The sequence below is a fragment of the Rhipicephalus microplus genome, chromosome 2 (assembly GCF_043290135.1).
Source record: "Rhipicephalus microplus isolate Deutch F79 chromosome 2, USDA_Rmic, whole genome shotgun sequence".
Taxonomy (NCBI): Eukaryota; Metazoa; Arthropoda; class Arachnida; order Ixodida; family Ixodidae; genus Rhipicephalus; species Rhipicephalus microplus.
Genome location: NC_134701.1, coordinates 176,918,192 through 176,943,663, shown reverse-complemented (window position 1 = coordinate 176,943,663; position 25,472 = coordinate 176,918,192). Strand labels below are relative to the sequence as shown.

The following is a 25,472-nucleotide window of genomic DNA, read 5'->3' as shown; positions in this document are numbered from 1 at the left end:
AGTTGGTGTTGCAATGTTTCTACCTCAAGGATGTGTGCCACCCATTTCTATTATCGGTTCTTCGTAACCGTCTATGTTACCGCCTTCCTTTTATTCATGTCACAACAAGCGTTGCTAAGGAATTGCCGTTGCGGGGATTCCTAAAAGAAATTGTTGATACTGTCAGTTTTTTAAAAGCCAGGTTTACCTTAGAGTATTTGTATACTATTGACAAAACAAATTTAACCGCTGCACTTGTGAATAACCTTTTCCCCGAACCTGTTTATCGAAAGCTATATTCGCTTCTGTCTGGTCACGATGTATTATTTCGTGTACGTAGAATGTGTATATCTCCTTCAACGAAAACATTTTTCTTTGAACTGGACATTTCCACGCTGCCAGTGAAAACGTGGCTGAATGAAAAATTAATATACGTACCCTGGACAGTGAATTGTAGACTCTGAAACCAACCTGAGACTATAGAGCATTGTTTTATTCATTGTAGTGATGCTTTTTATTTTTGGGACATTCTAAAAAGAACGTTAAGAAAAGAACTTCCAATCACAGCCCATGGTATTAGGTTCCTTCCGTTCAAAAAGAGTATGACTGATAGTACTCCTTATGACTTGTTTATGTTGTTGGGACTTTATTCATTATGGAAAAGTCGCATGATCGATAGACATACTGAGCCACCACGGTCGACGAGATCTGTCTTCCGAGAAGCAGCTGCTCAAGTGCGCAGTGTTGTCGAGAATTTTGACCCCGTTTCGGAGTGGCTTCCCGTTCTTGACGCTTGTGTGTGTTTGCCTGACTTCTGATGAAGTATGTTCTGTGTACTTTACTGGTGACAATGTCATTCATTAAAGAAAAAAAAAGTCAGCGTGGCGAAGTGGTTAGTGCACTCAGCTCAAAATTCGGAGGTGTCAAGTTCGATTCCACGCAGACGCGCATTTTTTTTTTTACGGGTCCTTGCTACATTCTTTTCTATACAATTATTTTTATTATTTCTGTAGCGGCAGCTCGTCACGGTGGTTCTGAGGCTGCTTCGCGTTCCAGCATTGCCGGCTGGAGCGCGCCATCCAGCATCCGCTCCACCATAGCCCCCATACACCATGTGCCATCATTTCCACCGCCATAATCCACCAAAATGGTGAATGGTGGGATTCACCATTCCTATGGTGGACGTTTTTTCAATAGGGAGTGTATGAACACGGAATTGATGGTGATCGATATGTGGGCTTCAACGCCCCAAAACCACCATATGATTATGAGAGACGCCGTAGTGGAGGGCTCCGGAAATTTCGACCACCTGGGGTTATTTAACGTGCACCCAAATCTGAGCACACCGGCCTACAACATTTCCGCCTCCATCAGAAATGCAGCCGCCGCAGCCGGGATTCGATCCCGCGACCTGCAGGTCAGCAGCCGAGTACCTTAGCCACTAGACCACCGCAGCGGGCCATGATACGGAATTCACAAAGCCTGATATTTCAGTGTTTACGGCCGTACCTATGTGTGCGGACTATATCGACTTCCGTGATTCTTCCCACTGGTTTCCGACGTTTGTGAAATAAATAACCAGAGGGTTTTGGTTAAAGAATAGAAGCGCAGTCGTGTACAAAGCTGTAAGGGGAAATATATTGTACTGTATAGAGTGGACTAAAAGCTCACAAACCAAGTAATCCCGACAGGAGCACCGGAAACACACCAAGCTAAAGTCGCTGTAGTTTCACTTACGTGCCCCTCCCCTTCCACGCTATCTGCTTCCGAACACAAGCGCCCAATTGTGCGCCGACGCGGGCGCGTATAAATTCGGTCGAACGCGTGTGGAGCGCCGATGGACGGTGGCGTCCGGATGGAAGAAGGAAGGGAGCGCTCGAAGCAGCCAGGCTATGTGAGCTGCCCGATCTCGAATGGGAGTGGTCGTCGGGCCGTCATTAAGGGCTGCCGACGCGAACCGCACAGTCGTTAGGGGCGCCAAGTTTTGCGTACACGACGCGAGACAGAAGACACAGCGGCTTTCTTTTTGCGGGCGTATCGATGGTAGACCGCAATGAAGACGACGACGACGACGTATAGCCATACTTCACTCTCCCGCCCACCAAAGGCGGAGGAGACTGGCGGGGCTATAATGTCCGCGTCGATTTGCATGCGTCTCCCATAATCGGTTCATATGGCGGGGCTCTCCTCGCAAGAGCCACTTTGGGCTGGCTCGTTGAAAGACGGCACTCCGTTCTAAGCATGTAGGGATCCTTTTACTCACGATATAATTGAGTCGGCAGACCACGATAGCGCATCAAGGAGTTTATATACGCCCCCGCGCGTCGTTAAAGGATTTTGTGTGTGACGATATGATAGAGTTACAATAATATATATATATATATATATATATATATATATATATATATATATATATATATATATATATATATATATATATATATATATATATATATATATATATAGAGAGAGAGAGAGAGAGAGAGAGAGACCTCTCCGCTGTCCCGTCCCGTGTGATCACACAGCTTTTGGGGAGACCTCGCTGTGTTATTGCGTACGTATACGTAAAAGCTTGGTCAGCGTTTACGTCATAAGCACACGCAGTGCGTAGCAGGCAACGCTAACTTTTGCAGAAATTGTTTAGCTCGTACATAGCTACGAGAAAAATCTACACGGCTAAGCACCACTACCACGAATAAAGAGGACTTAAAGTGTGGCTGATGATTACGATAAACACTTACGCTTGTTTCCTGCCCTTCGTGGTAGAATCTTGAATCGACAGTTCCACGGCAGGCTCTGCATAGAAGTGCAGACGCATAGAATGCCATGAGCTTGTTCACTGCTTAATTTTTGTCACCACGGCCTCATCATGTGTAAGGCCCGTGGGGCGGCTTGATGCTCTCCCATAGTAGAGCACCTCGTGCTTTAAATTGTTAACAACTTTTTCTAAACACACCAATTACTATAAATTATTAAACACTTTTTCTATAAATAGACTGGAATGTGACCGTATCTGGGACGGCTCAGTGCTATCCGATAGTAGAGTACGAATTACTCTAGACCGTTACACAATTTTTTCTGAACACACTGGAATCGAGTTCAAACTTGTCACGTTCGTAACGTGGACAGCTTATATGGTTCTCCCATAGTTGAGTGCGTACACAATTCTCTCTGAAGACTAAGACTATCTTTTGTCGACGGCGCATATACCGTATTTTTTCGCATATAGCCAGCCCTTGAATTTAATCCACGTACTTACACTCTAAGCCAAAACGGAGCAACAGGGGTACAGGGGTTGCTCCTTTCAGGGAGCAATTGCATTGCCACTCCCATTACTCTCCTAAAAGGAGTAACTGCAGAGGGAGGAACCGTTGCTCTCCTTTCAGTTCCTCCTTCGGGGGATGAACAGTTACTCCCTCCAGTTCCTCCCTGCAGACCAACAGTTACTCCCACCAGTTGCTCCCTGCCGACCAACCATTACTCCCACCAGTTGCTCTTCTAAGAGCAACAGTTACTCTTTACCGTTCCTCCCACGTGTTCGCAGTTACTCTCTGAAAACCAACTGCACATGCTTCCAGTTACTCCTTGGGGAAATGAGTATTTATCTCGAGTATGCTTGTCACACGCTTAACACATGGTGAGAGCTCCTTGGAAGAGCACTGCTTGGGTGCTTCTAACACAAAAAGTGGACAATATTGAAAGGAAAATAAATGCTTTATTGTTCTTTTTATGAGGCGACGTGTGACCACACGTAAAAGTAGACTTCGCCACACCACAGCCAGCACTAAACAAACACCATAATGCATCAAAGGTTTTTTGCGTCATCCGTGGAAAAACAATCTTGAATTTCTAGCATAGGGCAGTCTGTGTCATCATTGGTGAGAGAAGGGCAACTTCTCCAATTCTGAAGAACTCAAGTTTCGCAGCTGGTATTTCCATCAGGCTAGCGCAGCAGAACGTCACCGCAGGCATATGTGAAGCATCTCATTGCTGCAAGAAAAAAAAATAGAAGTGTGAGGTTAAACATGCCAGAATCAATTCATAACAATGAGTCACACACACTGCAGCAGCGCTTACATTCTAGGATGTCTACTGCAAAACGAAATGTGAAAAAAAGGAAGGTTCAGCCAAACGTTACTTGGCAAGCCATATAAATGCTGATGTGGTAGACGCTCTTCACAGGATGTCTCAGACAGCAATATTCTGGAAGAAAATGTGCAGCACCTCAACAAGGCATATTTGTAGCAGTTAAAGATACCCTTAGGTTCAGTTATCTTGTTTCCTATACACAGCTGAGTGACATTTCTATGAGCCCATTTACCAATGGGCATTCTAAATGAGGTCATGTGTGTGGCAAATAACACGTACTGTCCGCTCATGTTAAAATACTTATTTAGCTCGTGCACATAGTTGCTCTCGATTCTACTGTTCTATCATACGCTGCTGCGTCTTGAATTGTGCAATACATGTAGGCACAAGCCAAGCATGCAAAGCCTGCTTGAAAGCAACCATTTGCAGAGGCTACATGATAATCTTCAGTATATTTCTTTGTACCTGACGCAAACGGCTGGACAAAACTATAGACAAATAAATGTAGACCGTGCTACCTTCAAAAAATGCTTTAAATTTAGAAAACTAGGGTGCATTTGTTCACTCGGTTGACGAGTCACAGCCACGAGATATGTAAACGAAGCAATATATCTTAAGGCGTGCACAGATATTCTGATTCTTTGTTTGACAGTGTCACAAATAGCTTGCCAATACATATATATTTGAGAGCAACAAGATGTGAAGCTTTTATGAGTTCAACGTCTTGTTGGTTCATAGCCATACAGGTTACTGCTTGTTAGACAAATTGGAATAAGCACACCATGGTTTCCAAAAAAAAAGCATTATTAGAAGTTAGCTCCCGGTGTGAATGTCTGCCTATTTATTTTGTACTGCCTTCTACATGTGCCACAAAGACATTTGTTGAGGATGTGCTACCAGTCAAGCCAAGATCGCATACTTGGTCAATGTGATGGAAATACAAACATTAGAAACACTGCCACCTCTAGTAAGAGCGTAACACTTCAGTATCTTGGACTAGCAAAGAGGTGCACAAGAAAGTTATGCCCACTCTTGCGGAACTTTGAACGCGAATATTTCAGAGTGGGGGAGGTCAACATGCTGTGGCACTTTTAAACCCACGAAACATCTGCAGAAAACAGGGTAAAGGCAAGTCAAGAAACGCTGTTATGAAGGCCTGCGCATGGACAGCTTCGTGAATCTAGGCCCAAGTGTTATGCTTTGTGCAAGCCAAAATCCATGTAAATAGGGAAAGCATATTTTTAGGAGTACCAGCGTAAACAAATCTTGGCAGTTGGCTTTTTAGTACAAACAGCAATCCCTGCAATGAAAACATAAACATTTTATCTTAACGGTAACAGTGTGAGCACACACACGGGCCAGCGGAGCCATGTCGAATTGTCAGTGCCAGTGTAACCATGTGGCATAATGAACTATTCTCTGGCCAACACATGCACAGTTTGCCCCTAAAAAGCGATGCTTTCATATACGTAGTACAAAAAGTCTGCACTTACCAAAATTCACTTGCTTTCTGTACTTTAGCATCGTTGGGAGCATCTTTATCTGCAGTATAACCAAATTTGTGTCATATCGCTGAAAAAAAAGTAAAAGACATGCATCAAATATTGTTTCATTTGGTAGCAGTGAAGTCCGGTTAAGAACAGCCAAGTGGGAATCAGCCTAATTATGTGCATGCGGCAAATCCCAAACGGCGTTATTGAGGTTGTCGAAATTTTCGTCGATTGGTATTAACGTCGATATGTGACTTCAACGGCATGCCAAGTTTTTACAGCGCATAAAGATTTCATGATGCAGAATAATGACAGCGCTAACGAGAACATACAGCATTTATGATTGTCTTTTACAATATTCAGTTTTGCTAAGGTTTTGCATCACTAAAGAAATCTGAAAGATTTGGGTCATTCCTCCTCCAATTGTTCTGTCAATATGTAAACTGCTCGCTTGATGGTGCGCTTATAAAATAGTACGTTCAGCGCAGAGGTGGAGCAAGTGACGCAGTGATGTGGGCAGATATTTTTTTTTTTTTAGGCGTGCGGAGAGGGGGGGGGGGGGGGGTCCGCTTATCTGAATAGGCCGGGCAAGCGAATATGGTTGTCAATTTGGGCTCCCTACGCCCGGCCTAAAAAAATTCTGTGCGCAACCGCCTGGCTATGCCAGTGAAACGATGCGACAATGATTTCTTCACTTACTGATTTACATACACTTTACATCTCTAAAAAATGCGGCCCAAGGCCCCAACACTCAGCCGTTAACATTACATAAAGCCAATGGTAGAAAAGTGCCAGTATGAATGCAGCTACAACCCCGCCCCAATGTTTTTTCAAGCGAGGTAGTGTTGCGGAAATGAACTTTTAACTGCAAAAGTACACTGGCACTGCAGTGGTGACAGGGGAAGCAAGAGGGTATGCAGGCGGTAATAGAGGTAATTTCGTCCGATACGGCTAGCAATGGATACGGTGAATAAGAGCAAATCATTTCTCTTTCAATAGCGCAACCACTCAACAATGTATTGTAAGAGCATTAAATGTTGCTGCGAATGCCACTCACCTGCACGCTGATGCATGCACAGTCCTTTGTCCGACGAGCGAATAGGCTTGCAGATAGCTGAAGACGTGTTTACGATGTGTTTGTTCCACCCAGCAGCAAAATCCACAACAACTTCGCGCTCCATAAAGATAAATATACACTAACCTTCATCACGAATAAGTAGAAACGCAAATCTGCGACACACACACACGATCAAAACATAGCTCACAGCTCGCACGTCCATGTGCTCGCCAACCACAGACCATATGAAAATGAGTAAGTAGTGCGAACGCGAACCTAGTTGCGCCGAAAAAAAAAAAAAACGTCGAGCAGTGGCAGCACAGGCATCAGCGCAATAATTTCAGTGTGTTCTCCTAATACAATTATAAAAAAAAACTGAGGTACACTAAAACTCATAAATAAATATAAAAAGTTGAGTGTAATTTTTATTCAGTGCTAGTCAACATAAGCACTGAATAAAAATTACTTTGTAACTTACATCGTTTGCTACACTAGCGCCACACTTGTCGTGCGGGCGCAGATGGCGCAGATTTGTCATTCTGCCCTCAAACTACACGGTGAAGCGTGCTACTAAGTGTATGGCTGATGAGAAGCGCGTCTGTGTCCGCTTTTTTTTTTCTTCTCCGATATATCTGGGCGGGGGGGGGGGGGGACTTCTTATGCACTTGTTTCGGTGCTCGATCGACTTTGACGCTCTTACTTCGCGGACGAACGGCGTGTCTAGGCTTTTTTTATCGTTGTTTTGCACGTGTTTCGGCGTTCGGTCCGCTTTGACGTGCCAACTCTCCATTCTGCTGCTGCGTGTGTTGGGTATTTGCCGTACTGTATTCTCAGGCCTTCTGTGTTCAGCCAGCGCTGCTATCTTATTATCTACGGATGCTTAAATAAATCACTGTTTTGGTTTGGTGAAGTTTGGCACACAGAACAAACAATAATCTGGCCCATGAATATCAATGTGGGCGGCATGCATATTTGTGTGCGGTGTCCTGCCGGGGAGTAACCGTTGCGTGACGAGAGCATTTACAGTGGTTCCTCCTTCCGTTGCTCCCTTACAAACTTAAGATGAATACAGTTGCTCCCCCATTCTCGAACAAGTCGGCCATCTTGTTCCGCTTGGTCTTTTCGGAGAGTAACAGTCGGTCTGAAGGAGTAAAAACAGCCGTTGCTCCCATTTTGGCCATTTTTGGCTTAGAGTGTAATTTTAACTCTACAAAAATAAGGAAAAGCCTCCAGCATTTAAGTAACTCGAATCCCAAATTTTTAAGCAAACATTTACGTTTGTTTTGTGTGTGTGGGTTGTATGCGAGAAGGTATTGTATATGCGTCGCTACTAAGTCGTGTGCGTGCCTCCCAACGGGGAGAAACATTGCACAACATTGTTTGTGTCAACACACACTGCTCTGAAAGGATAACAAAACTTTTGAGCTTAAGCTAGGCTTCCAAAGCAACGCCGAGGGGCGCCACTGCAGCTATCGTAACTTGGAATATACATGGCGCTTCTTTCGCCCGAATGACGTCTACGCTTCCGCGACTGCACAGTGCTCTCGGATTGCATATGTACTGCGTCACAGTGTAACTATTGCTGACCCCGCGCTGAATGAGGTGCGCATGCGCGCAGGTGTCCTTGCAGTAGCCGTGGCCGGCGGCAGGCAACCTTCGGCGTCTACCCCAGTAACGCATAGCTCGGCCGCGCGAGCATCGCACGCAAACTTGAGCTTGGGTTCCCTGTAAAGTGTTCTCAGGAGGGGCGTCACCTGGAGACTACTGCAGCGAACACCTTTCCTAACCCAGTCCGCCTAAAACGAATATACCCGGTCAAACGTCAAGAAGACACGTGCAAATTGTGCCGGGAAAGACCAGCAACACTCCCACAGATGTCATGGGATTGTATATAGTTGCCAGAATGATGACGTTACTCCGGAGACCCTGTCGTCGAGACGGGCCACCACTCTGCGCAGCTAAGACTTCAGCACCCAAACGTGGGCAGTCCAGCAAACTCGCGAGGTGGCGTTGAGGCAATGCCTTAGCGTTCCCCGGTCGTTGGGTGAAGTCCGTGTCGCGTGATACCTTGCCAGACGTTCAATAATGTTTTATCCATCTGGCATTCTCAACCATTAAGATTACGCACTTCTTAACTGCCAACATAGGGGGGTTATAAGGCGATCGAATTTGTGCATTGAACCGTGACATAAAAAAAAATCGCAGCATATCCACAGATTGAGTGATGACGAGTGGGGTGAAGTGTCCGTCAGCCCGTCCATGCTTTCGTCCGTCCGTTCGCTCTTGCTTCCGTCCGTCCACGTGACCATCCGTGCATTCATCCATGAGTCGGTCCGTCTGTCCGCTTGTCGGTCCGTGAGTCCGTCCACCGTCTGTCCGTCTGTGCGTGCATCCATACGTCCGTACGTCCGCGTGTCCGGCCATCTGTCTGTCCGTCTTCTAGTCTGTCTGTCCATCCGTCCGTTCGTGCGTCCATCTAGTGAATACTTCAAGTACCACCATCCCGCATCTCGCACCCCCTGTGGCACATACCTGCTCTAGAGCGAGTGTGTGCCACTGGTGGATGCGTACAACATCTGAGGATGTACAGACCCACGCCTTCAGGAGATTCGCTCCTAAAAAAAAAAAAACTGCCAATCGTTGTCATCACGCGCGTATTGAAAGCAGCCATAAAGCATCCCTCCCAGAAGACCGGCCCAACAGGGGCCACACTATTTCGGCCACGTTTTAATTTGCTCTCGTTGTCTTCGCACAAGAACGATCGAAATGTCAGTGGCGCCTTCGTTGGGACCAGAACGAAGCGTTGCACCACTTTATTACGGAGACCAGCTGATTTCAATCTTCCGAGTTTATCGGTCTCTCGGGCCATTCTTCCCCATTTCTTTTTTTACCCCTTGTTTATTGCAGTGACGCCACGCGACGAAGTCGTCAGGCGCCCGAGATAACGCGTGCCGGCGCACGCGGGCAGGGAGATAAACGAGGGAGTTTGTGATTTATCGCTGCTTTTCTGGCAGCGCTTACCCGATTTGCCTCTGCTTGGGGCCCAGGAAGGGTGATTGGGTGCCCGAGCGAGAACGAACATGTAGGTTAATTAGCGACGCCGAGCACGTGCAAAAAGGAACTGGAACGGTGCTCTGCTCAAGAACGCGTGCAACCCTTTATATAGGCTCGTTTAGCAGGCGCATCGAAACGATTTTTTTTTTGTATGCGTTTCTTCAGCGGGAGTTTGCAGTGTCGTCTTGTCGATCGATCGACACGTGAGCATTTGCACCCATATTTAGGGCGTATACAGAAGAGAGGAAATACAGGGTGCACTTTATGCCCGATAGGCAGGGAAGGCGTTTTGACTTCGCAGCAAAGGCTTGAAGCTCGAAGTATTAATTAGTTGTACATGACGTAGTGCCAGATGAAAAAAAAAAAACTGAGGAAGTTTGATCTGGGTGCGGCTCAGGTTTGAAAGAACAAGGCGTGAGGACTTTACCAGCAGAGAAATTGTTGTGAGTGCCTTCACAGGGGGCTTTCGGTGTAGCTGCAGAAGAGAGCAGTAGAGATTGAACGGTAATAGAGAACTTAACAGTAGAACAACACACACTTGTTGTTTTTTTTCCATCACCACATCGCAGAGTGTGGACACACTAGGCGAACGTAAGAGCGCATTGAACGTCACCGAGACCAGCTTCATGAACACCATTTGTAAGTTCAACTACAGAAGATAGATGGATAGCGTAAACAATGCCATGTAACCAAATCATGTGCGAATAAGCTTGTTTTGACTTACATCGGTGGTAAAAGTGCGGTATATTTCATTATATTCATGAAGTCCGTGTATTTTTCGTTCCCTAACCGAGATGTCGAAAAGGTTTGAGTGGACACACTAGCGAGAAACGTATGTGAAATAAATGACAGAATCCTCACTTATTTTTTGGAATCTGTTATGAGGAAAGTTTTATTACGTTTTACATAAGCTTGTTTCCTTTTCCGCAGATATCTCCATCGAATGCCCCTCATTTAACGCGCGCATTGATTCTTTTGTGCATACTTCGGTTCCATACAGTCAAGACCAGGAACCATTCCAAGGGCAATGGTCATACCCAGAGACATAGCCTAACCAGTGGTACATAATGTACTCATTTTCGTATTTCATAAGAAATTGTGGGGAACCAACACAGTGGAGGGAACCCGGGTTACCCTATCGTATACATAGGCGGTCGGCGAGTTGCGGCCCACTGGCCGCATATACACGGCCCGCGAGGCAGAATTTATGGGGCCTCGAGGGCGGCGCCACAACACGTCCACTCCATTTGTCACTTTCTATTTTAATGCCATCATGGTATTTTTGACGTCAAATGGGGTTCGCACATGCAGCCTCTTTGTAATTCGTAACCTTGCGACACGCGCGCATACAATACAAGTGTGAAGCTTGGACTGGTTGGTATGGGTTCACGACGGCGTATTCCACAGCCTGATAACGCAGAGCACAACAGAGCGCCAACTTCCAATTGATGTTTATTTCGCTGAATGACAGAATATTTACGTGCAGATAAGGCGAAAGGCTGACCTTATCAATTCATCGACAGTGAAATGACAGCACGTGCACACGTTGGTGCTGTACTCTTCGTTTGTCCAGATTGTACTAGAGAATATCACGTAACGAGTGCAGGTGAAGGGTCCCTTTGCGTGAGGCCGATTTGGCAGGAACCGGACTGTAACCAATCGGTGTATTGGCGATGCTGGGCAAACAGGAATAGAAAACGTTTTCGTACTATTTATAAAAGCGGAAAAGATGTACTAATGAGGCGACAGTGGCGGAAGCGCTGTATCCCTGGCACTGTTACGGTTTGAGCGTGATTATCTGACCGGGCTAGCCCCGTCTCTTGACATATAACTACAGCCCCACTCTAGCAATTACTTACAAAAATGAACCTCTCCATACCGCATACACTTCAAAATAGTTAGAACAAACACTAATATAGTGAATTATCATTTACAGCGAACCAAACACGAACATTGCCTGGTCACGCTTCGTTTCAATGACAATTTAAATGCGAAGTGGCATTCATCTATCTATCTATCTATCTATCTATCTATCTATCTATCTATCTATCTATCTATCTATCTATCTATCTATCTATCTATCTATCTATCTATCTATCTATCTATCTATCTATCTATCTATCTATCTATCTATCTATCTATCTATCTATCTATCTATCTATCTATCTATCTATCTATCTATCTATCTATCTATCTATCTATCTATCTAGCTAGCTAGCTAGCTAGCTAGCTATAAATAGTTTGATGAATATGACGCGCTGTCGAAGAGATGAATAATGTCACAGTCTTGTCGCGTACGTCGTGAAACACTGCCCGCTATATGCGGGTATGTGCCAGAGGTGATTGACACTTACTATCTATCCAGGAACTACGAAAACATATATGGGCAATTTTAACGCATGAGCGTTAAGAAAAACCTGACAATGGCAGTATTGACCGGACGAATGCAAAGAATAAATGTCATGGTCCCAGCAGGAATCAAACCCAAGCATTCTGCGGGGCGATCAAGCATTCTACCACAGAGCCACGCCTGGTTTCGTAACTAATTGTTAAGTAAACCATAATGTTTGTGAAACGTCAATTGTGGTTGCAAAGCTGACCACACACTTTCGTAAGCATGGCCCCGCCTCGGTGGCCTAGTGACTCGGCTGCTGACCCGCAAGTCACGGGATCGAATCCCGGCTGCGGCGGTTGCATTTCCGATGGAAGCAGAAACGCTGTAGGCCCATGTGCTCAGATTTGGGCGCACGTTAAAGAATCCCAGGTGGCCGGAATTTCCGGAGCCCTCCACTACAGCGTCTCTCATAATCATATGGTGGTTTTGGGGCGTTAAACCCCCATATCAATCAATTTCATCAACATTGCATATGTTCTTCTATGATACAGCCGTCAGGTCGGTTTAACATGTATTCCAGTAAGGTTTCATCCGCTCAAGTTAGTTTACGTGGCAGTGTCCAGGCCTACAATCATCGTGAGCCCAAGCGTTTCATATGATCTGATCGCTTCTGGTGTTGCTAATTCTCATGTTCATGTTGGCATCGTTGCGCAAGTGCAAAGTGGTTATATAAACACCTTTACCTCTTCGACATATGTCTGTGCGTGCAACATTTCTACTCATATTTAGCGTCATTTCATGATGTGTCGACCAATAAAAATAGTTACAAATGCGGTTACCATCCCTCCGAATACTTCACGTATACGTCAGTGGCGTCCTCTCTAGCACGGCTCGGTAGACAGCCGCATGTTTCCGAAGGATATTTCGCACTTTTAAATTATAATTTGGGATTATTTGACGGTTATTTGTGGTAATTATATTATTTCCAACCTCGTTCGGTTATATTAAACCAGTGTTGAGCATAGCTAGTCTTGCTTTACACCCGTATTGACGCTTTGATTTTGAGAGTGAGAGTTATCATGCAACATCAAACACTGGATGGACAATAATTCGGATCCCTAGAGTGCTTTGCACTTGAAATAATACTGTAATATTATTTACAACGAAATTTTCTAATTATTTGAAAAAGTTTATTTATTTATATATCGATACTGCAGGCCAATATGCTGGCCCATGCAGGAGGGGCAAATACAATAATACAATGACAAGGCATTCACAAAAAGACTAACAATGCAAGAAGAAAAACGTACAGTGCCAGACGCATGGGATTCACGACACAATTGCAAGAAATGTTTAAACACTAAATATTAAAAAAAGTGGTTTTCGAATTCTTTTGTAAAGGTTTCCGATTGTGTGACGTGAACAGGTGAGGTTACCACCAGAGTAACCTTGGTTACCACCAGAGTAACCAAGGTGTAATAAGAGCATACGCAATGCTTTGCATCGCGCATGCGTCGTTCACTAACCTAGTTTGGACTCCCGCTAAAGTGATGTCCGCAACGCTACGCCCGCAACGCCCGCTTCCTTTGCGTTCAATGTTCTGAAACTAGGCAGCCTTCATATGCGTGCGTCTCCATGTTTCAGGGTGGTGACAGCTTCAATCATGGTTGCTTACAACTGGCTAAAACAGCCGCCATATTTGACGGGCCACCATGTTGGTTCTCAGCGGTCACTCATTTACATTGAAGGCAGCGTGGCTTTGAACAAGAAGGTTTTCTTTAGCAAGTTCTCAAAGCTGAAGGGATGTTTTCTGAAGTTAGCCACCGTTTTGTAGAACAGGAAAAACGTGTTCGTGTCTCGCTTTTGCACAAAATACCGTCAAAAAGAGTTCGTTTCTTCCACCTGCAGAACCACCGCATTGGCGGAGTGAGGATATTTAGGGAGCGTAAATTTGCAAGGGAGAGAACCACGATCACTTGACATGTCTGCGCGGCATTCCTGAAGCAAATGAACCTTATCACTGCAAACTCCTCAACGGTCTTCAAGTGCAAGGCTCGAGACCATGCTGTATTATATGGCGGTACCCATAACGACAGGGAAGGCAGATCTAACCGGGTAGCTCGCGATGTTTTCTGTAAACCGAATTTATTTACTTACTTATTTCAACATACTGCGGCCTCGCAGGGCTATCGCAGGAGTGGGCAAATACATACATAGAAGAGCATAACAAGTGCGCTCTACATCAATGATTAGTAATATACAATAAAAATTCATCTAGTGGTAAAGATCGAACGTAACCAGGCAAAGAATTCCAAAATTCAAAAGAATGAACAAAGAAACTACATTTAAACACCGCCGCACGATGAACGAAAGTAAACATGTTTTACTCGTAAGTCTGCTAGCCCGTTCTAATACCCTAAATATTGCTTTTGTCCATAATATATTTTCCTGTGGCAAGTTTAGTTTCCCAGAACAGATCTATACAATGAACTGCTTAAAAACCTTACCAGCTGTAAGCGTTGGCAGAAAATAAGAAGGCACTCAATCGTATTTCCCCTCCCTTCCACAAGCCTGTATATTAGGCTAGAAGAAAACCAAAGAGGAGCAACGAGGGAAGGGACAAAGCAAGTTTTTCCAGGTCAGACTTTATTGCAAACAGCATCCAAACAGCATCTGTCCTTAATTTCATCAAACCGTCCTGCCTCCTTTTCTGGAACCTTGTGTCCTCCCAGTGGGTCTACAATAAAGCAATAAGATGAAAAGTTATACACGGCGCCTACGTAGACATATACTCAGTCCACGCACATTTTATCCACAAGCACTAAATAAAAACTGAGTTCACGATATCAAATCATCTTTGTGGCTTGTGATGAAACAAAAAGACGACAAAAATAATGACGCAGCCCCAATCTCCCACAGGGCATACTTGAGTTATGGGCCAACAACCAACTTGCTTAGTGCACATATACTGCTGCGTTCAGGACCGACAGACTAACAGAAGGACGGACGGACACGAACAGTCAATCTGTCGCATTCTATAATATTAAAGAAAAATCTTTTTTACGATTGTTGAGCGAGTTTCGGTGTGGTTCCGCGTGTCATTGAAGGGAAGTACGAAAACCCCAAAGCAAGCCGCACAAAATTTAGTTGTCTTGCAAGTGTGCAAGATTACAAGAGTCTACAGGGAACGCGTTCGTCGGCTCGTCTGTCTGCCTCTCCAAATGCCCTTCCTCAGCAACCGAGGTGAAAGTGCAGGAACTCGGACATCTTCCAGCAAAGGAAGACGCGAGCGCGAGTGTCTTTTAGTGGTTCACGGGCCGGACGTTTCCCGCGGCGAATACGGCGACGGCTTCGGAAACCGATGAAACGCAGACAGTGAATGCATGCAGGACCACACGTTGGACTAGTCACATATCATTCGATTGGTGAACTGCGCCTCAACTACGAGGATAAACAAGCATACTCAAGCAACGCCCCCTCTATTTAGTTGCCTGCCGCGTGAGAACAAAAACAGCTGCCACACCCTTTCTCTCCTTTATTTTCGATTACTCTCGATCTTTAGCGTCACTTGTGGCGGATGGTGCAACAACTCGACATTTAGCATAGCCTCCGAAGTATTCGTGTATAGTTGCAGATCTCGAATAACGTTCGACTGACGCGCTCTTAGGGACCACAAGTGAAAAACGCCATGTTAATAGTGTCGGTCACGAGCGCCACTGCGTGGCGCTTGCTCGAAACTGAAGGCAGGGCGACTCCGCTGGCAACACGAGCCATTCATCAGGCATTCTAATAAAGCAGGCGTTGACTCAAGTTAACCAGCTTTCGCTCGGATAAGCCGGCGTAGCCGAACAAGCCTGATTCATTTTTTTTTACTGTGTAAGTTGTCGTGTTTACTCAAACTTTACTCAAACTGCTTTTCGTCGCATGAATAAGTCAACGATTTCACGAAATGTGTGGTGATATACTATATCCGCTCGCAATACAACGGGTACTCACCTCACAAACACAGGAAGAAGTAGTCGGCTCCAAGCAATCTTGCTTCTTTTGAGTAATCCAACGTTTCCGTCGGCTGTCGGGAAGCAGAGCAGTCTCCAAATGGTTTTGCATTGCGGCACGCAGCATCCTGGCATTTGCACTCCAAAGTTCTTGTAGGGGCGTTTAGCGCGAGGATGATGCCGTGGCGGAAGCTACGTCTATGGTGTAGTCAAACGCAGCTCACACCGCAGCTTGCACACCGGCGCCGAACATGCAGTTTGTGCAATGGGTGCAGTGCGGATCAGGAACGCCTGGCCACGAGAACCAATATGGCGCTTGTTGCCATAAAAAGTGGGACTGGCAACATTGTGTTTTAGCGGGTGATGACAAGTGCTTGGTCAAAGGCTGACACCATAGAGTTTCTCAATATCATACCTAGAGGGAAATTTGGCACTTGTGAGCTGCTGGATGCAAGAGAATGACGGGATACGTGAGCTTCGAACTTGACTAAGATTTGTATACCTAAAAGAAGCGCCTGGCTTCCCGTTAAAATGACAGATTCTTACTAAAGGAACACGTAATAAGCTATTTATTTTTGTCATTGCCCGAGAACGTGCTGTATTTAACACTAGAATATTCTACGTTGATGTACAATTTTTCGAAGCGTAAGAAGTAACCAACGGCCGCTAAACTTGGGAGGCAGTCGACAAAGCGAGCGTTATTTCCGCCACATTTATGTCGTCTGTTTCTTTCCTTCGCCGTTTGGTTGTGCCGTCAAGGTGAGTGGACTTTTATTTTAGAGTATAATACGCGTGAATGAGATCCGGTTATAAGCGTTTTGTTTTCGAGAAGCTTTATTTACGCAGTCATAATTACTTTTGCGATGATGGTGTAGTGGTTAGAGCATCCGCCTCGCATGGAAGAAGTCCGTGGTTCGAATCCCGGGGCCACGCAGTTGAATGATAATCTGACAAGTATTATTACGGAGTGTGTAGTGGAAATTCGAGGTACGGCACTCAGATAGGACACTGGCAAGCTGTTCCAGGAAACGAAGAATCTCATTAAGAAGCGTCAAAGCATGAAAGCCTCAAGAACAGCAGACAAAACAGAGTTGGTAGATCTTTCGAAGTTGATTAATAATTGTAAGGTATCCGTTGTAAGAAGGTATAACATGGAGAGAATCGAACCCGCTCTGAAGAACGGAGGAAGCGTCAAAGCAGGGAAGAAATAACTTGGAATAGGCAAAAATTGGATGTATGCACTAAGAGACAAGGAAGGCAAAATAATTACTAATATAGATAGGATAGTTAAAATAGCGTAGGTGTTTTACAGGGATCTGTGCAGTAGCCACGAAAACCATGACCTTAATATAAGATCTAGCAGTAACCCAGGTGACACCCCAGCAGTAATAATAGAAGTCAGAAAAGCCTTGGAGAACATGTAAAGAGGCAAAACTTCTGGCGAGGATTAGGTAACATCAGATCTGCTGAAAGATGGAGGGCAAATTGTGTTAGAAAAACTAGCCATCCTGTTTACGAGGTGTCTCCTGACGGGAAGAGTACCTGAATCTTGGAAGACTGCTAACATGATTTTAATACATAAGAAAAGAGATGGCAAGGACTTGAAGAATTACAGGCCGATCCGCTTGCTCTCCGTAGAATACAAGCTATCTACAAAGGTAATTGCTAACAGAATTAAGACATTAGAATTCAATCAACCAAAAGAACAAGCAGGATTTCGAACAGGCTGCTCAACAATCGACCACATTCATACTATCAGTCAGGTAATATAGAAATGCTCAGAATATAACCAACCACTATACATAGACTTCATAGATTACGAAAAGGCGTTTGATTCAGTAGAAATATCAGCCATCATGCAGACACTGCGGAATCAGGGCATCGATGAAGTATATATATACATCCTGGAAGAAATCAACAGACGATCAACGGCTACCATAGTGCTTCGTAAAGAAAGCAACAGAATACCAATCGAGAAGGCTGTAAGGCAGGGGGACACAATCTCCCCAATGCTATTTACCGCGTGCTTACATGAGGTTACATGAGCTAGAATGGGAACAGTTAGGTATAAGAGTTAATGGAGAGTACCTTAGTAACGTGCGCTTCGCCGATGACATTGCGTTGCTGAGTAACTCATGGGACGAATCGCGACTCATGATTACGGAGTTAGGCAAGGAGAGCAGAAAGGTAGGTCTTAAAATTCTTCTGCAGAAAACGAATGTAGAACCACCTCGGAAGAGAGCAGCGCTTCGACATAGGTAATAGTGCACTTGAAGTTGTAAAAGACTATGTCTACTTAGGACAGGTAATAGCCGCGGAGATGAACCACGAGATTGAAGTAACCAGAAGAATAAGAATGGGGTGGAGCACATTTGGCAAGCACTTTCGAATCATGGCAGGTAGATTGCCACTTTCCCTAAAGAGGAAGGTATAAAACAGCTGCATCTTGCCGGTACTTAGCTACGGAGCAGTAACCTGGAGACTTACGAAGTGGGTTCAGCTTAAATTGAGAACAACGCAGCGAGCAGTGGAAAGGAAAATGGTAGGTGTAACCTTGAGAGACAAGAAGAGAGCAGAGTAGATTAAGGAACAAACCGGCGTTAAGAATATCGTAGTTGAAATCAAAAAGAGGAAATGGACATGGGCCGGGCAAGTAGTGCGTAGACAGTATAACCACTTTTTCATTTTCATTAAGTGTAACTAACTGCATTCCCAGAGAAGGCAAGCGGGTTAGGGCGAGAGAGAAGGTTAGGTGGGAAGATGAGATTAAAAAGTTTGCGGGTGTAAAGCGGCAGGAGCAATCACAGGACCGAGTTGACTGGTGGAACATGGGAGAGGCCTTTGTCCTTCAGTGGACGTAGTCAGGCTGATGATGTCGTTGTTGTTGTTGTTGATGATGATGATGGTGATTTGCTTTTGAGCCGAAGCCTCGCTCAACACCAGCCAACACAAGCCTCGCAGACACATATACCGTCATTCCCAGCGCTCCAACATCGCCCCTTAATGAATTCGCATAGACGGTGGCACCACACTTCCTTCTAGGTAATTGTGAGAAACTCTATGGCTGACATCTTGAGTGCCACAAGATTTATCAGAATTGCACGGCTGGTTTCCGACGCGACCGCTCTTCTATTGACAATGTCGTTGATCTAGTTTCGTACGTTCAGCATGAAAAATCCCGTAAGCGACTATCTACAGCTTTGTTTCGAGATGTGAAAGGCGCGTATGATAATTTACTGCATGAAGCAATTTTGGGTGCTCTTGCCGTGGCTGGCCTTGTTGGTCTAGCCTTTAGGTGGTTATCGAGTTACCTGGTTGCAAGATCATTCTTTGTGTGAACAGAAGGTGGCCCAATTACGCGACGCTATACTTCCAAGGGTGTTCCTCAAGGCCGAGTTCTTAGCCTGACGCCATTAAATCTTCCACTAATTGGCCTTGCTGAATATTTGCCAAGCACCATTAAAGTCTAAATATACGCCAACGACATCTGTGTCTGGACTTCGGCAGTCACTCGTTTTGATATACGTTCCTGGCTTAAAACAGCAGCAACTATGATTGCCAACCACTTGTTAAAACAAGGTCTCAGCATATCACCAGAAAATTGCGCAATAGCGGCCTTCATTCGCAAAGCAATGACCCCTTATGTCATCTCAATCTGCGGGCGAACCACTTCTTACGCCAGAACCCACTGGTTTATGGGCGTCATTATTGATAGGGAATTCTGTTGGAGTCCACATGTGGCCTATATAAGAAGCGACTGACCGCTATTTCCCAATTGTTCAAGCTCCCGGCAGGAAAGACGTGCGGGATGTTAGTAGACGCAACGATGGAACTCTACAGAGCCCTGTTTCTCGGTTTCCTGAGATATAGCTTGCCCGTGCTGAGCAATAACTGCAAGACCAGTGTCCGTGTTCTACAGGCAGTACAAGCCCAAGCACTGAGAGTGTGCCTTGGTCTGACCAGAATTACGTCAACAGAGGCAACAATTGCAATTGCTGGTGACTATCCAATACAAACTCACATTGCCGTAGAAGTCCTGAGAACGCACATCAGATACTTTGCACGTGCTCCCTGTCATCACCTTGCACTGTTGTCACAGGTCCCGTTAATTAGGGAGGCGATCACCGGGCTAATTCCAAGGGCCGAAGTATCGGCCCCCCGAACCACACCACGAAAGCGTGGACAATTTAGAAGTGGTCCTATTTGGCGCGCCAGCGGACGCCGGCTGTGGCCCAAAGAACAAGTCAGAGCCGAGAGTTGATAAACAAAACAAAAATATATTCTCAATAATGGCAGATCAAAACAATACACAAGTATGCACACTCCACAATAGTTGAGTACAATATGTCACCAATCAAACAACGTACTACGCAGTACAATCAGCCACACTCGAAACAACGGACACAGACAACAATACGCACTACAATGCAGTCACATGCATTGAACAACCAAGAAACTTAAAGACTAAAGAGATAGAAAACATATTCAGTCCAAAGTTCTTGGAACAAAAGTCTGGATGATACTCTTCCGAGAATCACTCACTCAAAGTCCAGCGTTGTTGTCGTTCCGCTGCCCCCGAAGTTTCTCTTCCAGGAAACCCCGACTGCCCCCAAAGTTTCTCTTCTAGGAAACCTCGCGTCTTCACTTGGCCACTCTCCAAGCTTCAACCTTCTTCGCCGTAAACACGTCGGCTTCACACACGCAGCTGTTGCCACGCGTCTTCGCTCGATAGCGGTAGACATACGCTCTCGCCTGTAGCTCGAGCCTTCACCCCTCAGGTTGAAATCCTCTTCTTCTCCTGCTTTGTCACTACGGACAAAACCCTCGCCGACTACACGGCGGAATACCCTACGCGCTCTGGTGCCAACTTTCGTCTTCTCTTGATCTCTCATCACGGCTGCTCGATTAAATACCTTCCGCGCGAGATTCCAGAAAGTTCTCATCATTTTGTCGGCGCGGTGCGCAGCGAAGGCTGGGGGAAAGGGCGAGACGGTTCGAAGGCCGTCCGCGACAGATGACGCAACCCGGCATCACCCCGCCCTTTCCACCTAGAACATTCCAGTGCTTGCTCGGCCACCGTTGTGGGGTGAGGAGGTTCGTCGGCGAACCCACGCTTTCGAGGGGAGAGGGGCGCGTGCCCGGGGAGTCTTTGGATGCTCGTTTTCTTTTTTTTATCGTTGACCTCTCGGTGCTTCGTCGCGAGAATTTGGTGGCGTGCCCTTTTTTGAGCACTCGGTTTGTGACAACTGTTGCCTTCAGAGAGGCGCCAAGCGTCGTTCGCTAAAATGATTGTGATGTACAACGAGAAACTTTCCTCGGGCTTCACTCCTGCATCTAAACCTTGGTGTCTTATTCGACCCACAGTATACCTTAGCGTACCAGGGATCCGGAGAAAATCTGAGCTTTCATCGCCCGTGCTGAAACAATTGTCTGTTTTTTTTGCGCGAGAAATATTCTGACAGTGTACATATATATACCAATGGCTCCACGGACCCCCAGTGTTCGTCAGGTGCAGTAGTTGTCCCAGCAAGAGGTATTACCATCAGCTTTAGGGCTGACCACTCCATGGCATCTACAGCAGTGGAACTAGCTGCATTGCGCGCTGCACTTTGTGTGGACAATCGGGAACCACCGCAACAATGGTCGATTTTCAGCGACTCAAGGACTGCCCAACAATCTGTGCTCTCAGAACTTCTCATGGGCCATACGAACAGCTTGTTTTCGAAATTTGATGCCTTCTCCACATTTCACATGGTAAAGGGCTTCATGTGCCGTTTCAGTGGCTGCCAAGTAACTGCGGCGCTATAGAGAACAAACATGCCGATACTGCCGCACCGGCAGCTCTTGAAGGAACACGAGACGAAGCCATACCACTTTCGCGGACCGATGCTGCCAGTAATATTCGACGACAAGCGCATGAAATCACGTTTTCACAATGGTGCCCACCAAGCAACGAGATGAATCGTCAACATCACCTGTGCTCTTTGATGGCTCTCCTCACGCCCACTGGGCTCGACCGAAGAGAAGCCACCCTTCTTGGTCGTTTATGGCTAGGGGTGGCATTTACAAAATGTTATTCATCTGTCATAGGAATGGCCGACAACACTCTCTGCGATGCCTGTCGTTGCGAAGAGTTGCTACACCACATCCTGTGCGACTGTGTGTTGTATGGCTTCCAGAGACAGTCACTGGCGTCCGTTCATGAACGCATCGACAGCAGCCAAATGTCTGTGGACACAATTATTTCAAGTGCCCGAGGGAGGAAATTGAAACAGAAGGCGACAAAAGCACTGTTGAAATGCTTACGCGACACGGACTTGAACAAGTGGCTGTAACACCAATGTCACACACCGCGAAAGACAATACTGGACCATGACTGAGTGTGCGCACGTGTGCCACCTAATGTGCTGTGTTCATCTCTCTTCCCTCCCTCCTATCTATCTTTCATCTACCCCATCACCCTCCCATGCGCAGGGTAGCAAACCGGCTGCCTATATGCTGGGTAACCTCCCTGCCCTTTGTTTCCTCCCATTTCTCTTCCATCTATGGCTGACACCACCCTAAAACACCGAGACGCGTGCACATGAAGGCTCTCTCTGAAACTCTGTGTTGGCGTGGTCCTACTTCTGGTATTGCTTGAAGGGATTTACCAAGGAGGATTGATGGAAATTTTTTAAATCCTCCTTGGGATTTGCCATCACTTTATCGACGGAGCACCCAAGAGTTCCCTCATTAAAAATGGGCATTAAATATTTCGGCCACCTTTGTATAGAAATGTTTCTTTCTTCTTTTAAAATAAAAGAATGGTGCTTTATGTGGTGACCATTGGTTAAAATGGAAACATTAAATAGTGATTCGTGATGTTATCACGAACCACTATTTGTTATCACGAACCACAAACAGCAAAAAGCCGTCTCGTGGGCTTCGCACTTCATGACGTCGAGAAAATGATAAAGAAATTAATGGTTTGGGCTTAGAAAAGGTCTTTGACGATTTAGAGTAGCAAGTACTCTACTATGAGAGAGCAGAAAGCCGTCCCGAAGCAGTCAGGGTTTATTTCTACCGTTCGCACAACATGAAAACTATTCATTTTCTTATTTGCCATCGCTGTTTACCTGATAGCAGGACCTTTCACATATTTCAGGCATATGACATGGCCGTACAGGCACATGTTCACTTCAATAGCTTCCGGTCAAGAAAATTTACTTCTTGGCAAATTTTATTAAAAAAATCCAACTGCGCTGCTCAGCCCAACGTAACGTTTTAGGAAGAAAAGACAAACTGGTATGAACTTTATAATACGCGTAGTGCTTGCATAATCAGCGAAAAAGCGTTTATGGTTCGAACGAAAATCGCGAATGATTGCTGTGTTGAACAGGTGAATGACAGGAGCGCTGCAACAATGGGAGTGGAGCGGATATTGATTCTTAGAAACAGCTTACTGCTCTCCCATAATAGAGTACATCGTACTGTAAATCGTAGAACATTTCTTCTAAACACTTTGTGTTTATATAAAAGGTAACTATGTATCAAAACTTCTCATTCCGGTCCAGAAGTGCTTGTTGCTATCGTCAAGGATAGCTTCACACAACTTTCCCATAGTAGAGTGTCTAGCACGCAGAAATCATTAACCTCCTGTTTTGAACCAGCGGTCTTGAACCAATTGCTTTGAACCAGCGTGTGGCCCACGGCCAGCTCATGACTGTCTTCGTCCCATTTTCTTTTTTTAATAAGGATGCTCGTGCACTGCACGGACATGAATGGTCTCAAGCATCGTTTTTGTGAGGCACCTCCCCCGGACGCTATGTGCTGGGGAAAAAAAATACCGTCCAAGCACTCCGTACAAATGGTTAACCAGCGAATGCTGAAGCGTGCGGCCCCTGTGTTTAGCAGTGGGTTCAAACCAACGTGGCACTGGAGAGTTTTATATATACCGGTTGCATGTTGGTGCTTCTTGATGATATTAAACACACGTTTTGGTCGGGTTTAACAAAGCATTTATTTCACATGCCGAACAGTGCGTCTCTCATGATCACTATCATAGAGAAATGTAATGAGTGGTTAAATGCGTTTCGAAATGCGTTAATCAGAGTGGTTGTTCTCGAAGCACAGGCGGTCGCAGACATCGCTCAAAACCGAGCCAATGGCGCGCGTGCATGGGAACGACGTAATTGATAACACAGCCAATGGAGACCACTCATGACACCGCTGCCGAACATATTTTCGTTTCTTCTAGCGATAAACAGATTTCGCTGTAAAAGACCTTTCTATTTTAGAATCGGAATCTATATTTCAGTCATTCCGGATATCGATGTCTGTTGCAATCTGACCCTGAATCTCCTTCAAACCAACCCTTACAACTGATATAAAAAAGACCCTGTTTTAAATGGTAACGGTAGCCGGCATATCGATCAAACTCACCCCCTCACTACTACTACTACTACTAGTACTACTACTACTACTACTACTACTACTACTACTACTACTACCCTTTGTTACGCCTGGTAGTCCACACCGAACATCAATGCCTCTGCAAAGGCAATCTGTGTCAAGGCCAGCGATCGAGCCCGGCTGACGCGATCAACTCAACGGCGTCATCAAGCGGCGGAAACAGTCTGTCACGCAACCCACAGCGAGCTCCCTCAGCCCACGAGGCCGATGAAGCAATCGGCGCCTTCCAGTCTGGCGAGTCTTATGCAATGCGTGGCAACGTCACTCGTCCTTGGGTGCTACCACGCGCAGCGGCTCCGGATTTGATGATCATGACGCAGCCCAGTGGCGGGTCCCCATTGGAGGATTCTGATATCACGGCCAGCGGCGCTTCTGGTTGGGCGTTGGTGACGAAAAATTTCCTCCCGGTGCCTAGAAAAAAGCCAAGTGGTGCGTCGCCAGCAGTTGACCTATGCGGCAGAGAGAAGCCGACGCATGCGTGCGAGAGAAGACATCTCGGCTGTCACACAGGTCCCGTTAATTCGGGAGGCGATCGCCGGGCTAATTCCAAGGGCCGAAGTATCGGCCCCCCGAACCGCACCACGAAAGCGTGGACAATTTAGAAGTGGTCCTTTTTGGCGCGCCAACGGACGCCGGCTGTGGCCCAAAGAACAAGTCAGAGCCGAGAGTTGATAAACAAACAAAATTATATTCTCAATAATGGGAGATGGAAAACAATACACAAGAATGCACACTCCGCAATAGTTGCATACAATATGTCACCAATCAAACAACGTACTACACAGTATAATCAGCCACACTCGAAACAACGGACACAGACAACAATACGCACTACAATGCAGTCGCATGCATTGAACAACCAAGACACTTAAAGACTAAAGAGAAAAAAACCTATTCAGTCCAAAGTTCTTGGAACAAAAGTTTGGATGATACTCTTCCGAAAATCACTCACTCAAAGTCCGGCGTTGTTGTCGTCCCGCTGCCCCTGAAGTTTCTCTTCCAGGAAACCTCGCGTCTTCAAT

The 25,472-nt window shown here is 45.8% G+C and overlaps 1 long non-coding RNA gene across 1 annotated transcript; it reads right to left on the bottom strand.

The window, feature by feature from the left end:
- Positions 1–3,452: 3,452 nt before the first annotated feature.
- Positions 3,453–6,927, bottom strand: LOC142796446 (uncharacterized). Its single transcript, XR_012893846.1, has 3 exons — positions 6,616–6,927; positions 5,562–5,640; positions 3,453–3,969 (listed from the first exon to the last, which is right to left on the bottom strand). It is a non-coding gene; the product is annotated as an uncharacterized LOC142796446 (long non-coding RNA).
- Between the last annotated feature and the right edge of the window lie 18,545 nt (positions 6,928–25,472).